Here is an 8052-nt window from a genome sequence, read left to right on the forward strand (position 1 = left end):
CGGAAACCATGTTCAGGGCTGTCGACAATGGGATTCGAATCTACTATCTCCCGAATGCAAGCTCACAGCAGCGCATCCTTAACCGGTCGACCAACTCGCTTGGTACTGATGAACTTTCCAACAAGGATCAGCATCCTGTTTACAGACAATACCTAAGTGTTCCATGCCTTTAAAAATAAAGTGGAAAAAAAAAATGAAATGGCGTATGGCTTTTGGTGCCGGGAGTGTCCGAGGACAAGTTCGGCTCGCCAGATGCAGGTCTTTTTATTTGACACCCGTAGGTGACCTGCGCGTCGTGATGAGGATGAAATGATGATGAAGACGACACATACACCCAGCCCCCGTGCCAGCGAAATTAACCAATTAAGGTTAAAATTCCCGACCCTGCCGGGAATCGAACCCGGGACTCCTGTGGCCAAAGGCCAGCACGCTAACCATCTAGCCATGGAGCCAGACAATAATGTGGAAAGCAACCATAGCTATTAAACTTGGGGAACTATTTATTAAAGGCTCATGCTAGGAACAAAAGAAACACTACTTAAGTGATTCATAGCACACGCACCAGTGAAGCAACAGTTAAATGAAAGGGGAATTCAAAAGAGCAACCTAGAATGCAGGCTATGAAGAAAGGAGGTAGAAACTGTCCATCATTATAATCTGCGCATGCGAGGGTCTACCCCGGAAGAGGTACCTATAATGCATTTGGAAATTTCATCACAGAACAATCATAATCGTTTACTAAAGGATAAAATCCATAGAATACAGGACATTTGTTGTTAAAATGAAATACCTGGATTGCAGCAATCGAATGAACCTCAATATATAGATAAATGGGTCTAGTTCAATATTCTCTCAATTAATTCTGTCACACTGCAGGAATATGCGCTGTTTCTAGAAATATTTCTTGGAAACATTAACCTGTGGGTAGACGTGTCATGGATAGGGACAACTATTCATTGCAATCTGTAAATGCCACCCTATTCTGTGGTAACTTTTTCATTTCTACGTAACTATTGCATACTACATCACCTCAAATCTGCTTGTCATATTCATACCTTGGTCTACCCCTACCGTTCTTACCACCTACACTTCCTTCAAAAACCAACTGAACAAGTCCTGGCTGTCTTAAGATGTGTCCTATCATTCTATCTCTTCTTCTCGTCAAATTTAGCCAAACAGAACTCCTCTCACCAATTCGATTCAGTATCTCTTCATTCGTAATTCGAATTATTAATCTCACCTTCAGCATTCTTCTGTAACACCACATTTCAAAAGCTTCTATTCTATTTCTTTCTGAGCTAGTTATCGTCCATGTTTCACTTCCATACAATGTCACGATCCACACGAAAGTTTTCAAAAAACAATTTTCTAATTCCTATATCAATGTTTGAAGTGAGCAAATTTATTTTCTTAAGAAAGCTCTTCCTTGCTTGTGCTAGTCTGCATTTTATGTCCTCCTTACTTCTGCCATCGTTAGTTATTTTACTACCCAAGTAACAATATTCATCTACTTCCTTTATGACTTCATTTCCTAATCTAATATTTCCTGCATCACCTGCCTTCGTTCGACTGCACTCCATTACTTTTGTTTTGGACTAATATTTTCATCTTGTTCTCCTTACCCAAGATTTCGTCCATACCATTCAGCAGCTTCTCGAGATCTTCTGCAGTCTCAGATAAAATAACAATATACCGAGCTCGATAGCTGCAGTCGCTTAAGTGCGGCCAGTATCCAGTAATCGGGAGATAGTGGGTTCGAGCCCCACTGTCGGCAGCCCTGAAGATGGTTTTCCGTGGTTTCCCATTTTCACACCAGGCAAATGCTGGGGCTGTACCTTAATTAAGGCGACGGCCGCTTCCTTCCCATTACTAGGCGTTTCCTATCCCATAGTCGCCATAAAACCTATCTGTGTCGGTGCGACGTAATGCAAATAGCTAATATATATATATATATATCATTGGCAAATCTCAAGGTTTTGATTTCCTCTGCTTGAATTGTGATTCCCTTTCCAAATTCCTCTTTAATTTCCTTTACTGTCTGTTCTATGTAAACGTTGAAAAGGAGGGGGGACAAACTGAAGCCTTGCCTCACTCCTTTCTGGATTGCTGCTTCTCTTTCAAAGCCCTCGATTCTTATCACTGCAGACTGGTTTTTATACAGACTGTAGATAATTCTTCGTTCTCGGTATCTGATCCCAATCACCTTCAGCATCTTACATAGCTTGGTCCAATCAACAATATCGAATGCCTTTTCTAGATCTACGAATGCCATGTACGTGGGCTTGTCCTTCTTCATTCGATCCTCTAAGATCAGACGTAAAGTCAGGATTGCTTCACGTGTTCCTACATTTCTTCTTAAGCCAAATTGATCTTCTCCCAACTCAGCTTCTACTTGTTTTTCCATTCTTCTGTAAATAATACGTGTTAAAATGTTGCAGGCATGAGATACCAAACTAATGGTGCAGTAGTTTTCACGCCTATCAGCACCGGCTTTCTTTTCTTTTTGCTATGGGCTTTACGTCGCACCGACACAGATAGGTCTTATGGCGACGATGGGATAGGAAAGGCCTAGGAGTTGGAAGGAAGCGGCCGTGGCCTTAATTAAGGTACAGCCCCAGCATTTTCCTGGTGTGAAAATGGGAAACCACGGAAAACCATTTTCAGGGCTGCCGATAGTGGGATTCGAACCTACTATCTCCCGGATGCAAGCTCACAGCCGCGCGCCTCTACACGCACGGCCAACTCGCCCGGTGCCGGCTTTCTTAGGAATAGGTATAACAACATTCTGCCGAAAATCGGATGGGACTTCCCCTGTCTCATACATCTTCCACACTAAATGCCATGCTGGTTTTTCCTAAGGCAGTCAGTAATTCAGAGGGAATGTCATCAATTCCAGGCGTCTTGTTCCTGTTTAGGTCGCTCACAGCTCTGTCAAACTTCAAAATTGGGTCTCAACAGCCTCTTCTTGTTCCAGAACAAATTATCTACATCTTGATACAACTGTTGGATATGTTCCTGCCATCTTTCTGCTTTGTCTTCTTTCCCTAGAAGTGGCTGTCCATCTGAGCTCTTAATATTCATACACCTAGATTTCCTTTCTCCAAAGGATTCCTTGATTTTCCTGTACCGAGCTCGATAGCTGCAGTCACTTAAGTGCGTCTAGTATCCAGTATTCGGGAGACAGTAGGTTCGAACTCCACTGTCGGCAGCCCTGAAAATGGTTTTCCGTGGTTTCCCATTTTCACACCAGGAAAATGCTGGGGCTGTACCTTAATTAAGGCCACGGCGGCTTCTTTCCCACTCCTAGCCCTTTCCTGTCCCGTCGTCGCCATAAGACCTATCTGTGTCGGTGCGACGTAAAGCAGCTAGCAAAAAAATATTTTCCTGTATGCAGCATCTACCTTTCCCAGGACCATACAACCTTTGACATCCTTGCACTTCTCCTTCAGCCATTCTCCCTTAGCTATCTTGCACTTTCTATCCACTTGATTCTTTAATCGCCTGTGTTCTTTTCTGCCCTCTTCATTTCTAGCATTCTTGTATTTTCGTCTTTCATCAATCAGGTCTATTATCTCCTGAGTTACCCACTGATTCTCACAGATTCTCCCTCCTAACATTTCTTCAGCAACCCTGCTGACTTCATTTTTCATGACTATCAACTCTTCCTCTATTGTGTTTCCTTCAGCCTTTTCATTTAGTCCTTGTGCAACATGTTCCTTGAAACAATCTCTCGCACTCTTTTCTTTCAACTTGTCTAGACCCCATCTTTTCGCTTTCTGTCCTTTCTTCACTTTCTTCAACTTCAGATCGCATTTCATGACCAACAAGTTGTGGTCGGAGTCCACGTCTACTCCTGGAAAAGTTTTGCAATCCAACACCTGGTTTCTGAATCTCTGCCTAATCATAATGAAGTCTATTTGATACCTTCCAGTGTCTCCAGGTCTCGTCCACGTATACAGCCGTCGTTTGTGGTGTTTGAACCAAGTATTGGCAAGGACTAAATTATGATCAGTGCAGAATTCAACCAGCCGACTTCCTCTTTCGTTCCTTTATCCCAATCCAAATTATCCTACTGTATTACCTTATCTTCCTTGGCCAACCACTGCATTCCAGTCTCCCATCACAATTAGATTCTCGTCACCTTTTACATACTGTATTAAATCTTCTATCTCTTCATATATTATTTCGATTTCCTCATCATCCACTGAACTAGTAGCCATATAGACCTGCACTATTGTGGTGGGCCTTGGTTTGGTGTCTATCTTGACGACAATAATTCTTTCACTATGCTGGTCGTAGTAGCTTACCCGCTGCCCTATTTTCTTATTCATTATCAAACCAACTCCTGCATTTTCCCTGTTTGATTTTGTTTTGATAATTCGGTAGTCGCCTGACCAAAAATTCTGTTCTTCCTGCCATCATACTTAACTTATACCAACTACATCTAACTTTAGTGTATCCATCTCCCTTTTCAGATTCTCTAACCTACCACAATGATTCAAACTTCTAACATTCCGCGCTCTGATTCGCAGAATGTCAGTATCCATCTTCCTGATGATCGGCCGTATTCGATTTAGGTCAACTCAAGACCGTTTCAGTGGTTTTTAGCTTTCGTGTCTGTTTTCCGTCTGTTCCACCATCACTTCGAAACGGCTGAATAGATCTCGACTGAAGTTCATTATATAGTATAATCATCCAGGGGAAGGTTTAAATATGCATATGATTTAAAAATCACTCAATAGAATGGGGATTTATAGGGAAACCACAACATGTTTCTTCCGTTGTTTCTTATACTATTGATTTTCTGTAAAATCCGTGCACTATACGTGAAACGTCGCTACATATCAACAACTTTTGTTATGTGCATAATTTCGCTTGGTCACTGGACACCCTTTCGTTTGAGGGAAGGTTCCAGGCTGCTCAAATGTATTACTTTAAGGCCCCCAGAAAATATCGGCATATGGAGGCAATTTCAATGATTTGTCGTCCTTCATTTCGTGGTAAAAACTTTCTAAACAGTAAGTCATTTCACAAAGCCGATTACACAATCACTGCTCAATTTGAAGGGATCTCCAACTTGTGTCCTATGCCTCATAGTCGTATCTCGATTCTCTATATTTTAGATAGCGCTATATATCTCGATTATAATCAAATCTCTCCAACTCGATTGTGACTGTCATTAGGAAATGGTACTTGTCATTATCACAAAAACTATCCATCTCTATTGTGAATGGCACTTGGCAACTAAGCCTGTCTTTATTGTAGAAACTCCCGAACTCGATTGTGAATGGCTGTAGGAAATGTGACCTGCCATTATCATCAACATTTCCCCAACGTGCACCTTACATCGCAAACAACGTACGGGGTCCTCCCCGTTTTGTTTCTCGGATAGCGCTAAGACATGCAATTTAATATAATCTCACTCGCTGCGTGTAGAGTAACTAACACAGAACTCCGTATACAACGTAGAATACCGCAGCAAAGCAAGGGTACATTTGCTAGTTATAAAATATGTCGTTGTTGCGCCTGCGAAAAGCGCTATGTGATAATATTTCTGGAGAAATACTGACCCGCAAGACATATGTTATGAAGATTATAAAGAGCGAGAATTCCTGACAGAACTTTGCCGAGCAAAGTTGTTTATTTTTATTTTTTTACGTCGCACGGACACAAATAGGTCTTATGACGACGATGGGATAGGGAAGACCGAGGAGTGGCAAGGAAGCGGCCGTTGCCTTAATTAAGTTACAGCCCCAGCATTTGCCTGGTGTGGAAATGGGAAACTACGGAAAACCATCTTCAGGGCTGCCGACAGTGGAATTCGAACCCACTATCTCCAGGATGCAAGCTCACAGCTCCGTGACTCTAACCGCACGGCCAACTCGCCCGGTGGCCAAAGTTCTAATCTAAAATATTTCATATAGCGTTTTTGCAGGCGCAGCGACGATATTACGAGTTGTGCTCCAAATGCCATTCAACAACATTCACACTGTCCAGTGATGAGAAGAGTGCAACAAGAAAGTATTTGGGCTGAATTAAATTTACCTGAGAACTATTTTATGCAATATATTACAATTACAAATTAACTTTCTTTCCTTTTCCAACAGCCGGGCTGAATAGCTCAGACGGTTGAGGCGCTGGCCTTCTGACCCCAACTTGGCAGGCTCGATCCTGGCTCAGTCCGGTGATATTTGAAGGTGATCAAATACGCCTCGTGTTGGTAGATTTACTGGCACGTAAAGGAACATCTGCGGGACTAAATTCCGTCACTTCGGCGTCTCCGAAAACCGTAAAAGTAGTTAGTGGGACGTAAAGGCATTATTATTATTATTATTATTATTATTATTATTATTATTATTATTATTATTATTATTATTATTATTTCAAATAGCAATCAGTAAACTTAAAATCACTTTACAGAACGATAGTCTTAAGGAAATCGCTAACTTAATTTGATATGGAGCTGGAATAATATAAAAGTTGGCAAGGAATATATATTACTTAATCTTGTGTCTTTTTTTAGCATTAGGAGAGACTAAACACGATATCTTGGAACTCGCGAAATTATCTTTTCCCATAGTTTTTATTTTAGTTTCAAATGTATGCCTACCCCTTAGTTCTTACTTGTGCCAGGCTCTTCATTTTCATCTGTCCTATCCGACCTTTCTTGGTCAACTCTTGTTCTTTTCCGACCCCGACGGCATTACAGTACTCGAGGCCTAAGGAGTCTTTCAATTTTCACGCCCTTCGTGGCCCTTGCCTTTGTTTGGCCGATACTTTCATTTTTCGAAGTGTTGGATCCCTTCCTTTTCTCTCTCTGGTTAGTGTTATATAGAGGATGGTTTCCAAGTTGTACTTCCTCTTAAAACAATAATCACCACCACCACGACCACCACTACCCCTTAGTTTCGTTTCCTGATACGGGATGAGGTGATATGAAATTGTCATGCTTTTACGGCTGGATGCCCTTCCTGTAGCCAACCTCAGTTGAGGAGCTGATGAAATTACTAATGGACTAATTGTCAATGAAATTAGGTAATGAGGTAGAAGGAATGCAGAAGGAATCGGCTGTGGCCTGTGGATAGGAACTGCCCCGGCATTTGCCTTGGGGTGAACGTGGGGAAACCCCAAGAAACCATTCTCAGGACAGCCGACGGTGGGATTCGAACCCACTCGTCTCCCGAATGTCATTTTATTTTACAAATAAAACAATTGGTCCTTAGAATTCTCTTGAATAAGCCTCGACGTCTTTGGCGGAAAGTAGGCCTGCATCTTTGCATTTACTGAAAAGACGCCTTACAAGGGCATTTGAAGGAATACCTGCGTTTAATTTTAAGAACATCCTTGGGAAAAGTATGTCGTCTTTGGAACCGAGCTCGGTAGCAACAGTCACTCAAGTGCGGCCAGTATCCAGTATTCGGTAGATAGTGCGTTCGAATCCCACTGCCGGCAGCCCTGAAAATGGTTTTCCGTGGTTTCCTATTTACACACCAGGCAAATGCTGGGACTGTACCTTAATTAAGGTCATGGCCGCTTCCCTTCCACTGCTAGCCCTTTCCTGTCCCATCGTCGCCATAAGACCTATCTGTGTCTGTCCGCCGTAAAAGCAACTTTAAACAAAAGATGGATAGATAAGAATGTAAATCATCCAGCACTGGTGAAGCTACTGGTTCTTCTGGAGTAAAGGTGAAAGAAGTTATCTTCATCATCATTTCTGCTTGCATGCGATGTATATCAATTGCTAGAATGTAACGATTAGAATTGTATTTCAAGCAGTAAATTAGAAGTAAAATGTAACGATTACAATAAAAAATTACTGAGTTACAAGTAATCCGATTATTTTTACTCAATTACTTCCCAACTCTGATACTGTCGCAGCAATAAATGGCACTGAGACTTCAGTGGAAGCTACATTTTGCTCTGGCCAGTGCCAAGAGATAGATGGAGAAATACTATATCTACAAAGAAATAGCACCAGACAGGATAGAGAAATACATAAGTTAACCGCACTAAGTGAAAGCGATAGCCTTGTGAGCCCGAATTCGCAGGATC

The sequence above is a fragment of the Anabrus simplex genome, chromosome 3, assembly GCF_040414725.1.
Source record: "Anabrus simplex isolate iqAnaSimp1 chromosome 3, ASM4041472v1, whole genome shotgun sequence".
NCBI classification, from domain to species: Eukaryota; Metazoa; Arthropoda; class Insecta; order Orthoptera; family Tettigoniidae; genus Anabrus; species Anabrus simplex.